This window comes from Athene noctua, chromosome 4 (assembly GCF_965140245.1).
Source record: "Athene noctua chromosome 4, bAthNoc1.hap1.1, whole genome shotgun sequence".
Lineage (NCBI taxonomy): Eukaryota > Metazoa > Chordata > Aves > Strigiformes > Strigidae > Athene > Athene noctua.
Genome location: NC_134040.1, coordinates 58,415,699 through 58,429,410, shown reverse-complemented (window position 1 = coordinate 58,429,410; position 13,712 = coordinate 58,415,699).

The following is a 13,712-nucleotide window of genomic DNA, read 5'->3' as shown; positions in this document are numbered from 1 at the left end:
AGAGCTCCCTGCTCTTGAGCCTGCCTATTCTGGTGGGAGATGAGACATGAGGCATTAAATTTTTTCCTGTATTGTATGTGTAGCAGAGGCAACTACTGGTAGTTCCCACTGTGAAAAGCCCTGTGCCTCAATGCTGTGCGCAACTTTTGTGTCTCAAGGCGTATTTATGTTTAAAGTGTATAGCAAGGTTCCTTTTTTTGCTAAGTGAATACAAACTCAAAGAAGGCTGGGTGGTGGGTGACTGACTCACTTGCAAAGCAAAAGGGTAGGTCGCTCTCATAAAACTGTGGATAATTGTGAAGATAAAATCCAGATGCTTCCTTTAATTTGACTAGAAGTCTTGACTTTAGTTGAATTGTCACAGTCTAGCTCTGTACTTTTCATCAGACTGTTCCTATGCACAGTAATGCCTCTTATGACATCTGAGGTAATGTATGTCCTAGCAGTCACATCCAACTGAGCCAGTAGCCTGCTGAGATAATTTAAGATGTGCATGGATAAGGATTTAGACTACCAAGAAAGCTAGAATCCCAGAAGCAGAGGGGTGTTATATGCAAAATACAGCTTGCCCAGCTGGATGCAGAACGAGGCTTATAGGCTGGCAAAATGGCTGTAAAATAAAGAGTAGTGTATAAATAAGACACTGCTTAAATGATAACTCAAACTTGGCTAAGCAAAATTCCCCACAAAAAAAAGGCATTTCTTTCCAGTATTATTATGAATGCAATGCAATCCAAGTTGGGACACATCTGGAAGGTCTTACAACAGCACAGGCAGAGGATTTTAAGTTGTCTTCCTGGGAGGATATGACAGAAAAAAAAACCTGATTTGTATGATACTTGCTTAAGGCTTCTCACAGTACGTGGAAAGAGTCCTCCCCAAGGTGGCAGTATCAGCCTGCTCCACAGGTACTGTGAAACTGCTGGGGTCTCCTTGCTCTAGAGTCCTATGCTGAAATACCAGGTCAGAAACAAGCTAAAGCAGAAAATACAGACAAATTTCACGAGTCTTGACGTATCTGAAATAAGAAATGTAAAAAGCATTTGTCTCTCCTTTGTCACAAAAAACATATTTTACTTTATATATAAAATGCAGACGGAATAGCACCTTAATGAATTTGAACAGCCGTAATTGAAAGGTAGCAGTTAAGAAACTGTGTTATTTGCTATCCCTTACATGATTCTTTTTCTAATAAAGACTTTTATTTTCACTAGCTTTTAAGTTCAGTCGGTGACATTTATTGTGGGTCTTTGGCTATGAGATCTTAAAATCTACTATCAGAGTATTAATTTGAAAAGAACAAGTACAGAGTACTACGAAATTGCCCTGGATGCTTTTTAGCACTGCTCACTGTCAGTGGTTTGGTTTTTGTTTTTTTTTTTTTACTTTGTTTTTATATAACTTTATTTTTTAACAGGCAGGAGGGCTTTCTGTAACTGATAAAGGGAGCCTTGTACTGCTCACATAGAAATACTAAGCAAGTCTAGTGAGGAATTGTCAAGAATCTAAGGAATTAAGGCCCCTAATCTAATTGAAACTAAGTGGCATTTAGGTAACCAGCTTCTTTAGCTGTCTTTGAAAAACCAAGGCTAAAATTGTTTGCAAGGAACTGTTGGATTTGTATGTAGCTACAGTTAAGTAGAGTTGCAATACATCTTAGTCACATTACAGTGTCAGCTGCTGTTCTGTTGTAGTCCCTGTGATCACCCAGTTGGTTTGCACGCACGCCAGACAAGCTCTCCGTGATGCTTCTTAGGGTATACCAAGTGGGCTAGATCTTGTAAACTGGAATAGCATAGCTTCTCTTCAGGCACATGGCATCCCTTACCATGTGTCATCTTTTAGTTCCCACGCCTTCCCAAGCCTTACAGCTTCTTTCCTGATGTGGGCTCTCATTTTAGCCCAAGATGATGCCATAATAAGTAATTTAAGATGTGCTTTGATGAGTTGCTCTTACTTAGAGAAAAGCCAGTGAGGCCATTTTATGGATTGCCACACATGGAGGAGTTCTTAGCCTTCCCAACCAACATGAGAAATCTGGGAAGGTATGCAGTCTATGTAGTCAGTGCAGCTTCAGTTCTGTTAGATGTAAATGTGTAATTTCTAAGAAAAAACAGGCATGTCACTAATGAGAGAGAGGGGACAGATTTAGTGGTGCTGTACTCCTTTTGGACTGCATTCACAACAAAAACTTCTGTGCTGATCCTAAAGGAACACATGCATAAAATACACTAATTTTTCCTTAAAACAGATTATTACTTTTTCCAAATTTTTAGTATTTTGGAACAAAAGTAAGCAATTGTCAGCAATCTACAAGATCATGTTTCTCTTTGCAGTATAGGTGGCTGTGTAGGTTATGTGCTACTGCATTGGCATTGTGAAGGGGAAAAGAGGGGGACCATAAATGCAGAGTAACGCTGCAGTTGCACCAGGTTTTGGACAACATCTGTATCATTGTGGAACCAGCTCCTCACATTCCCACTGCATTTCTTACAGTGGATTATGAGTTCTGGGCAAATACTGCTGGCAGAAAGGCAGATCAAGGAGCTGCCTTGTGTTTAAAAGAGAATTGAGTAGAACTGTTAGCACAGTGAGAACCTCAGCCAGACTTTTTTTTTTTTTCCCTCTCTGCTCTCCCACTGAATCACTAAGATCCACAAGATATCCTTTTCCTTCATCCTCTGCAAATAATAGACAGCTTCAAATTAGAAACCAGTATCTTTGCATGCTGATCTGGTAAGTCTCTGCTGTGGAAGTATTACCTCCCTTCAGCTGGCAGGAATGATACTCTTTCAATCACTCTGCTTCTCAGTGCACTGAGAACAGAGCAGTGTAACAAGCCACAGGAGCACAGTCTCTTCTTGATTTCTCTTAGTATGGTTTGATGTGACATGGCTTTTCAAAATGTTGGGGGATGCATTGCAAAATAGGGTATGTCACACTGTCAGAGGCTGCCAGTTTCTTAATTCTTTCACTAATCCCCACCTTCTCTAGTTTAACTTATGATTTTCCCCCTGGCACCATATCAATTTTTTTTATATGCAAGGAATGTTTTTAATATACCATATTGTGTTATGCTGTCTCTTGAGCAGTTTAGAGATATTTAAAGTCTTGCTTTCACCTACATCACGAGGATATGTTTTCTCTAGTATAAAGGTTGGACGTAGTGCACAGGTATGGCCATAGGATTATGCCGCAAGACTGACATGTTTGTGTCTGTTCACTGCTTCATGTGAAATATGCAAAATATCCAAAAAATAAAGGTGATGTTGTAAGTAAGACTATAATATGTAAATAATATTTAAAACAAAACAAATCCCAAAATCATAAAATGTTGATTTTTGAAGGCATGTACTTGGGAAAGAAACAATAATTAGAAAGTATGAAAATACACTCTTAAGGAAAAATACTTTTTCCTTGCACATACTTAGCTGAATGAACTCTGTGACTGGTGTCATACATCTTCTGTTGTGACAGCATGAGTCAGGGTACCATACTCATTCACCTTCTTGTGATTAGCCTCAAAATTCATCCATGTGTGTAAAAACATTTTGCCCTTGGGGCAAAAAATTCTGTGAATTGAAAATATATCTGGAAGCTCAGGAAATCCAAATCTGGCTGCTCTTTCTGTAACACTCATTCCCTTATTCTGAGAAGCTGCACAATTTCTCAGTTTCTTCACCTAAATATTATGGAGATCATTCTCCTCTTTTGAAGATGTGTAGGGGGATTGATTTAGCTGAAGGGGACAGATTTCTGTAGCGCAATAACAGCATTTTTTATTTTTTTTTTTTAAAAGTATTCTTGGCATACTGTAAAATGCTCTATAGGGACTCAAATGACTTAAGACATACTTTCCAAAAATATTCCCATGATGCCTGGAAAGGGTATCACCATTGTAACACTAATAACCACACAAGTTACACTGATACACAGAAATAATTCAGATCTTCAAGTGAAATTTTATTTTGAATTGGAAAAAATAAGCTTACATAGGGAGTGTATGTTTTTACATTAGCTTCCCTATAGCCAAAGAGTGCTTGCCCATGGTCATTGGCTAAAATTTTACAAAAACTTTTTTTAGATTCAGCACAAAATCATTGACTGGCCATGAAGAACAAACAAGAGTACTAATTTTTTCAGTCTACACCCACAACTCTTTCTTTAGAAACAGTATTCGTCTCAAATGAGAGAATGGATTTGTTTAAAAAAAAGATGGAAACTGTAATGCGGGAACAAAAACTGTCAACTGTCAGCATTTCCGTAACCTCACAAGACCCAATTTTCATCTCTTAATTTATAATCTTGGTGTAAAGAGAAAACATGTTTTTGTTTTTCTTGTTTCAGATTTTAATAACTGGATGATTATATATAAATTGTCTGCATTTGTGCAGAAGATGTGATGTTTTTAACATCTGTCAGAGAACTGCGTCTTAAATTCTTTCCCGCAATCATCTTTTGGGTGTTATTTTCTGGTAACTTGGGGACTTTAAACTGTTTTTGATAATTCTTATTCTAGCAAAAGGATATATCCATCCCAATTAAAGAAAATACTCTCTCTTTAGCATATATGCAATTAGGATTCAGTGGCTAAATTATCAGTTTCCTTAGAAAAGACAAACTAGTGACAAATATTCAACGGTTAGTTGAATTTTGATGTTTCCATGAAATGTATATTGAATAGGTTGCCACAGAGAGACAAATGTCAAAAGGGAAATCTTCCTTTTAATTATGAGAAATTTGTGCATGGGGATTTGGTACATCTTTAATACCATTACTTAAACTGTTTGGATATAAAATAGATTGTGGTAGGATGTGAGAGAGTTCACTGGAGGCTGGCGGAGCGTGATAAAGACTTCATTCTGTAAGAGCTCTAAGCACAGTGTTTTTGACATATTTTCTCTATCTTTCAAACACATAACTTCACTGTAGCAATAAATAGACACTTTCTCAAAATGGTAAGTAGTAGCTTCTTAAAGCTGCAATTTTTAACCTACCTTTAGCACCAGAGTTCCACAGGGAGTACATGGACCTGACAGGCTTTGTGAATAGATGTGTCGAGAAAGGCAGACCTCTACCAGAGCATGCTGAGAAACCATGAGAAATCATAATATGGAAGGAATTTACAAAAAAAGTGTCTGCTGTAGTAGATGCAAGATTCAGTGGCTGTGAAATATGCACTATATCGCACTGGCTAGTGCTGCATTGTTCAATATTTATCCACAAAACTTGGCGTGCTATTTCAGTCCCCATGATAATCACTATTATGGAAGACTGAGCTTGTGGACCCTGGCAGCTGAAAAGAGGAGTTATGCAGATGACTTCACACTGTTTAGAATTTCTGCATTTGGGGAATATTACGGAATTGCTAACAAATTAGTCTTTCTTAATTGTAGTGGCATGTATGCATTTCCTGCCCCAACATGTCCATGCTTATTCATAGCACACCAAAAGAATCACAGATTATTTTTTTTGCCTTTGAATACAAACAGCATGAAGAAAGATATTTTTCTAGGCATCAAAGAAAATGAAGTCAAAATGACCAATTCAAACACAGAAAACTGAACAGAAAACTAAATATTGGCCTGGTTTATGCCATTTAATGATAACAAGTCCAGTTATTAAAGAAAACAAAGAGAGGCAAAAGAAAGGGAAGAGGAGATTTGCCTACAGTTTGTATTTAATCATGGACAAAAAGTTGGTAGAAAAATTCTGATTTGGATTATAATGCAGTGAAAAATAGCCTTTTTGGATCTTAGCACAAAGATGATGTGTTAATTCAGACTGTAATCTGAATAAAACATATTGGGTACTTAAGTCTGCCCTTGCACATGAGTGATTTTTATTTACATTGTTTCACCTTTCATGTTTCTTGGATCTGAATGTACCTAACCTTACTGAAGCACAAATTTAGACATTGGAGTCCCTTAGCTGCAGCTATGTCAACAGTGAAACACAGTGAACCAACCGTTTAGAGTAAGAATTTAAATATATCAAAGGAAAACTGGGAATTGTACAGCAGAGGGTAATTTCTCACGTGGAATATTGCCAAGGAATACCAGATATCTGTTGGCAAAAATGTGACGAGCATGCTTTTATTATTCCTGCTTCCCCAATATTGGGTTTACACAGTATAAAACAAAAGAAACAAACAAAACCAAACAGAAAAAGGGAGGAGGGGAACCCTGCCCAAACTGAAAGGGAAGAGTGCAGGCATATGTTGTCCTTTTATATAGAGGGAGTGCTGCATGTCTGCAGGCCTAGCAGAAAAGGACAAAGTGTTGCACTAGTGAGGAAAAGTCACTACAAAGTAGGGCAGAAGCTGTGAACTGTAAGATGTGATTAGACTGGGTGATGCAGGAGAAGCACCCTCATTTGTTTGTCGGTTGGTTTAACCTGAGTCTAGCCTGAACCTAAAGAATATGTAAGTGTGAGGAAACAAACCTGATGAAACAAATAGTAAGATTGTACAGCTTTGCTTGGTGCAAGTTAAAATAACCACTTTTTTTTTTTTTTTTTGAAAGCCTTAGAAAACCTGGGTGTCAATTTATATCTGGTATCAGGAATGTAAATTCAGACTATATGCAGGATTAGGAAAAGGTATTGTGCAGCTACTGGTGGGTCTCTCTGAAAACTAACATTGGTCCTGGGGCAAAAAGCAGCTGGAACTTCTGAGGCTTAGGACAAGAGGGTCACAGAGGGATGTTCCAGGTAGTCTGCTCCTTCATTATCTTACCCCTTAGATAATGTCCTAATTTCTAGAAGTGCTCAATGTCCAGGAATTCTCATCTCAATCAGTAGGAAGGGACAAATATTGCAGCTTTGAATTTGAATTATGAATTTAAGTGCTTAAATGTGGATGTAACAACCTACCTTTTTGTCTCCTTAAAAAAAATTAAAAAAAAAAAAAAGAAAAGAAGAAAAGGAGAAAGAAAAGAAAGTCCTATGTCTCCATTCTAAACTGGTCCCAGATAACAGTGCCAGGATGATCTCTGGGCTTTGGAACATGGCTGCAGCTCCAGCAAATCCTGCATCATTACGGTTGGGAGGCTTTGCAGAAGTGTGTTTCAAAGGGGAGACTTGCTTTGAGGGAGAGGCCATATCCAACTCCAATGGCACAAATGGGAATTCTAGCACTGAATTTGTCAGCTTCTCCTCCAAATCATACAGGTTTTGTCCTTTTCACGTGCATTCAGTTTTCTTTGGCAAGGTCTCAAATATAAAGGGCATCCACTGGCTACCAAACTGTGCCTTTCCCCAGCTATTTCCTGCATTTATCAGTCTCTTTTGAGATCACCTTGAACCTTGTAGACTCTCTAGTCTGCAGCTTTTCAGATTCACTGACTGAAAAGAGTGTAGAAAGAGTTTCAAGTATAAAATTGTGACTGTGACAATAGCTGAAGGGTACTGAACAGGCTTTAATGCATGGAGGTATTGAACAAAAGCAGAATGGAGGTCTTGTGTGTAGGCACTGTTCAGCTTATTGAGAAAAAAAGCAACCATGTTGCTCTTGCACTGAGCCAGTAGAATGGGACAACAGTAAAACATCATTAAGATTAGTTCAATTTCCATGCACAGCAGTTACTCATGACTCCTGCAAATACAATAGATAAGTTCCTTTCTGCTGTACTCCAGAATAACTTTGTTGGGTTCATTCGCTATAACTACAACCGTGCGCTTTTGGTTGGGTATGCTTATAAATCATTTGAGTAATGCTGGTTAAAACTGAAATAACATTGATATAAGTAAGACCTTTCACTTCAAATTGAGATGGCAAAGTGTGTTCAGCCTCTTGAGAGGAAATGACAATGAGCTATGGCATACTCAAGGAAAGCTGAGCATTGTAACCCTTGGGATCACATTGAGAAACTCTTTGTAAGGCTATGGCCTCTCACCTCATATTTTCAAGTGTCAAAACTGACTTTAATTCTGTTCAAAAGGAGGACACTCAGACTTTTATTTTTCCTGCAAGTTTGCATTCTCATTTCTCTCATTTTCGCAAAGACCGTTACCTCAGAAACATTAAATGGGAAACATGTGCTTCAGGGCTAATGGTATTGCTGCTTTGTAAGGTCAGCTCCAAAGTCTCAGTGTAAAGGCTTTGTTAATCTAAAGTGAAATAAAAGCAGCTGTCATAAAGCATGTGATATATAAACTCTCATTTAAAGTTGTATTATATTTCTCTTTTTATTTTTAATAGTCTGAATTGAGAGAGAGAAAAATATTTATTGAAAGGATAAAACCCAACACTTTTCTAAACTTCTCAAGAAAGGGCAGACAAATATTTTGTCACTGATAAAAAGACACTATCTTTAAGTGTCTTTTTTCCCCCCAGATACTAATTTCTCTTAGGTCATGTATTCTGTCTACAAAAGAACAAGGATTATTGGTATTCTGTAACTGAGAATAGCAGACAAGATAGATACATTTTGCAGCTTTCTCATGACGGTGAAAGAACATTTTTCCTCTTTCTTATTACGTTCTCATTCTATCAGTCCCAGCCAGGGATTTAATTTTGGTTGGTGGTCCCAAGGAAATGAATTTTCCCATGTTCCTACTTTATTTATCTGAGAGTTGCAGTCAGCATCAAACAAAACCAAATATTACTGTTCATGTCCTGAGACCTCTGTTAATGAATACTGGTGTTTTTCTCACTGCAAATTAATTTACTTCTGCCTTTTACTGACCCCTCCAATCCCTACCTCGTATCTCATTAAGACTACTGCAGTTTGTGAGGTTGAGTTACTTCTTGTTACAAATGATCATTCAGTCTTCGTTGGAACAACTTTAGCTGTTGCACCTTGAGGACCAAAGGAAATGGTTCACATCAGAGAAGCTTCATGTTGGATATTCAATGGGGAAAGGTGCTGGCTTTGCTGGGTTGCTTGACAGACAATTCCAGCTATGAAATCCACAGTCTCTGCCAGGACAGGGGGTCAGCAGTTGCTAGTTGTGAACAGTTATCCTAGTGGTTTTCATTTTGGGATTGCATCTACACAGCTTTTAAGATACACAATGTTTTAGTTATGCATAGGTATCAAGATAAAAATTGCTGTTTTTATAAAAACCATGGGTCACTGTGCATGTCTGATTCTTCTCTCTAAAGATTCTTTTGCAAAGGCATGTATTAAAAGCAGGACCCTCAGACATAACTTGGAGGTCAAACTATTTCATCAAGAAACTAAGAACTTGAGAAAGGTAAACTGTGAAACTGAAAACTAAAACTGCATGCAAGTGTTGCGTATGAACTTTTTCTGAGACTATAATGATCATTTGGCTATATCAAATTACGTTATGGAAAAGTGTACAAATGTGGGAGCAGTTTATAAGATGTTGGTTTGGAAATGTGCCTTTTAATGTATCTCAGTAAGAAGAGAAATAACTGAAGAAACCTTAAACTACGTTTTCTTAACTGCCTTGCTGGTCCTCATCAAAGCTGTTACCTCGGCAATCAGAAAACTTGGAGTATCTGCAGAGATGTTTGGGTTTTTTAAAAAACGTCTATGTACATTTTTCATAGGTATCATGGACATTTATTTTTCTCATCTTGGTTGTTTTCTTCCTAGTGCACAACAGATAACTTAGATGTGATACAGCTATATAGTCCTTGATAGCTCAGTCAGCAATAAAATCTAGTGACAATTTTGGCACTCTACAAAGAGAAATAAGAATGCTATTAGTAGAAAACTAAACTAACAGTTCTGCAGTTTGTAAGCAGCACAGTGCTTTCCCTCTCAGTTTCAGCGGTCTTTCCATTTTTCTAACTTCTGAATTAATTTCCGAGTTTATCTTGTTTAATATTTGTTTAATGTTTCATATTTTCCTTCCCACCCTCTCAAATCTTTCTGCATTCATTGTAGATCTTTTTAACTGAGCATAATTTTATAACACTGTAAAATGCCTTCATTTTCACTATACAATTAGAGATATTCTTTATAGAGTCTGTATCCATTTCATAACATACATCTTGAGATACTTGTTTTGGTGAACTTTAACTGGAACATCCTCAAATCTCTTTTATAACTCTTTTGGATATCTTTCTTTTGTTTTTTTCTTTTTGAAATCAGTTTCTTTTTTTACAGTTCTTCAAGAAATCAGAAACCTTATTAAAAACTGTCAAAATGGAAAAAACATGTTCTGTGAAGCCAGAGTATGTCTGTTTTTATGGTCCATTCTTCCTTTTACACAAGATCAAAGCATCAAGGGACAAGAAAATAGGGTGAGAAAAGTCAATTGAAGCTTGCAGAAATCATGCTCAGGCCAAATATTTTTCCAGTGATTCATCAAAAATGTTGCAAAATGTAGTACTGGATTTTTAATGATCTCAGGTTTCACTGCCAGTTCTTGTAGGACATCCTGTCCTGGTGCGGTGCTTTGAAAAAAAAAAAAAAAAAAAGCAACTAAGTAAATACATTAGGTCAAACCATAATTCAGGGACAACTGGAAGCCACTAATGGGATGGACATAACCTCATTATGAAGCAGTGGTTTTTAAAAGAATGTAAATACTTATATTGGTGGTGGTAGAAGACTCACATTTAATTTGATGGTGGAGAAACTTCTTCTAATTGAACAAGTTCCTGTTTCTTCTCCCAGGATAAAAGAATTCCTCAAAAGGGAGGCAAGTTCAGAAAATAAGGGGTATAGGCATGACAATAACCATCTCTCCCATTTCAGTTCAGCTGAAATAAAAAGGAAAACTTCAGAATTGCAAACCACAAGATGGTTAACAAGAGGTTAAAGGACACTGATATAGTTTGTAAGAGATCCTTGACATGTGGAAAGAAAGGATACACAGAAGCAAAGACTCTGAGCTCCATTGTCACATTAGGCATTGGTTGAGCAGGACACAGTGATAGTAGAAAATAGTAGAAAATAAAAGGTAAAGCAGAAGGGTGTGAGTCAATATCAAAGAAGTTGAAGGACAAAATAATTGTGAATGCTAGTCAAGGTCTCTGTAACAATTATCAAGTAAAATTGAAATATATCTGCATGAAATCTTGTATTTTGCTGAACTTTCCTATCAGAAATTGCTGCCCTTTTTCCTTCTGTAGGTGGCTATATTTCAGATAATTACCTGTTCCTTTTATATAAGGAGTAACACTACAAGAGGAGCTCAGTCTATGGAGAAAAAAAAGAGGCCTTGAGAGGCTTCAGCTCCTGAGGCACTTGCCTGAGTGCCTTTCTACGGTGCTCTGCATAAAAATGAAGCCAGTCCAAACATCTCTGATTTTCAGCCTAACCACATGTACTTTTCACCGTTTCCTGCTATACCGTGTATCAAAACCTTTTTTTTTTTTTTTAAATACAAACAGAAGAACACATGTACAGCTATATAACCTATATATTAATGAGATAAGCATATAGATAGTAGGAGAATAGAAGTAGATGCCAAGAGGTACCTTCAGAAACTCAGGTTTTAGTTTGAAGGAGCAGAACTGCTACTGAAGATAAGTTTTGCTAACAAAGCATAGGATGCCTGCTGTTTAAACTGCGTATCACATTTCTGTATCTATACCTCACTCTACAATTTATTTTAAATCTCATCCATGAACTTTTTTCATAAAAAAGTCTTAAAAAGTGAGAATACATAGTTCAGTTCAATGGACAATAGTGTACAACCATATATAACCACAAAGGTTATCTACTAAGGAAGGTATGAAATAGAGAATAAATTTGGAATAAATTGTATGGGAAAACTTTGGCTTTCATACTAGATGGAAAAAGGCAAGCAGAATTGTCTCTTGTGAAACATGGAGTTATGTAATTGAAATTCTAAACATACAAGTTTCTTGGCTTCTCCTCCTTCCAGGATTACTGAGGTAATGAAGATGGGATTCTACTTGTACTTTTCAGAATATTATTAATGGCATTCCTGACTGCCAGTGGAAATACCTCTGCTGACTTCTGATAGACTGTATTCATTTCTTTTGGAGCTGTAAAACACTGACTGTTCCCAATCGTCTCAGTCACTCCAGGAGACGGTTTCCAGTGAAAAATCCATCAAGCTTAACACAGTGCACACATGTGTGTACATGTAAGCAAGGAGAAGTGCCCAGTCTCTCTAATATGATGAGGACTGCAGAGAAATGGGCACATGCTGCTCCATGGCATTTACCCCCTTTGCTAGTGCTGCTGCTTTGGCAGTGTTTTCGTACTCATCGTAGAGCAGCAATGAATATTATAGTTAATGTGGTATCTTCACCCTGTTACTAAAAGCATCAATACCAACAAAACATGTTTTTTAAGGAAATGTCAAATTCTTACATTGCCACAGTTTTCCATATCAGAAGGCATTGAAAGGTATAAGGAAAGAATCTCAGACTAAGTTGGATAGGAATTAGAGTGCAGGAAAAATAGGGCTAATTAGCTTTGCTCTCTTGGGCTAATCCTTAAGACCAGACAGTGGAGAGACAATAGAAAAGAAGATTTGACAAAGAAGGGAACCCAACTCCCACAAGGAAAACCATAGTCTTGCAATTTTTTTTTCTTTAGATCATGCACCAAGAGGATTCAAGAAAAGGTTGGAGATTTTTGTTGCTCTGGGAGGGAAAAATGTTGTGTTAATACTCTTGCAAATGAAATAGTGGAGAGAAAAGATGTGGTTTGTTTTGAGACATGCACAGAGGCATTTATTACAACTGTAAAGCATTGTTGATATGAAGCTGTTATCTTTTTGATCCAGCAGAACTGTGGCTGAGTGGTAATTTTGGTTTTGATTCCCACCACCTGTGCTGTAAAGGCGATGGCATACAAACAGCGGTTGCACCTGTGAGCTGTTGGCATGCCATGGGAAGGCTTTGCTCCTTTATTTTTGCTGCCTTATTTGTGGGTGTTTTTTTCCCTAAAGAAGTACAGTAGTTTTTGATTTACAGTTATTTTAATTCTTTTACGCTGCAGAACTCAAAGAGAAGCTAATCTCTGATGAGCAGCAGCCTCTGGTTTTCTGCACTGAATAATGGAGGTGAGTGACTGGCTGCTGAAGTGAAGTGAGTGTTGAGGTGTGGGAATTAATTATTAAGGTACTGAAAGAAGGAGTTTTCTACATGTAGGCTGGGGAAAAAGAGGAGATGGATTGGGATAGTGGAGAAGTGGTGATGCTTGATAGGTTAAGTGGAGGATATGTGGATGAAATCCTGTTCTCTGTTTATAGATGCACGAAAGGATCTGAGCAGCTCTGTGTCCCCATAGCTATGTTGGTATTTTCTGTTACTTGTTGCCTGTGAAGGAGACATTTGTCCATTTTTTTATCATAATGTGTCTGTGCTCTTTTGCTCCTCTGTTGTATGTTTGGGTTTAGAGGGTTTGCTGCCTTTTTTTAGAAGTGTCTGAGGCTCTAAGTCTGATTAGCAAAGCTAATTCTTATCTAGGCTTGAAAGCACATTAATAAAGCTGCTTCTGTGAATGTCCAAGAAATTCATTTGCTCTCTGATTGCTACCAAATATCTTCAGTCTCTAGAGATTTGTCCTAACTTGTGAGCTTTCCGGGGAAGCAGTTGTCAATTTGCTTTTCAGCTGGGCTGCTATGGAGAGATGCAAGTCATTTAGAGCCAGATCCAATGTGTATGTGGCCAGCTGTTTGGCAGGAGGAAGCTTTGAAAGAGAGAAAAGACACAAGAAGCAGAGAGTTTAATACATTCTGTAAAGGCTAGTCTGAGAGGCTGCCTGCCACAATATTGAACTGAGACCTGTCAGAGAGACACATTTAGGTTT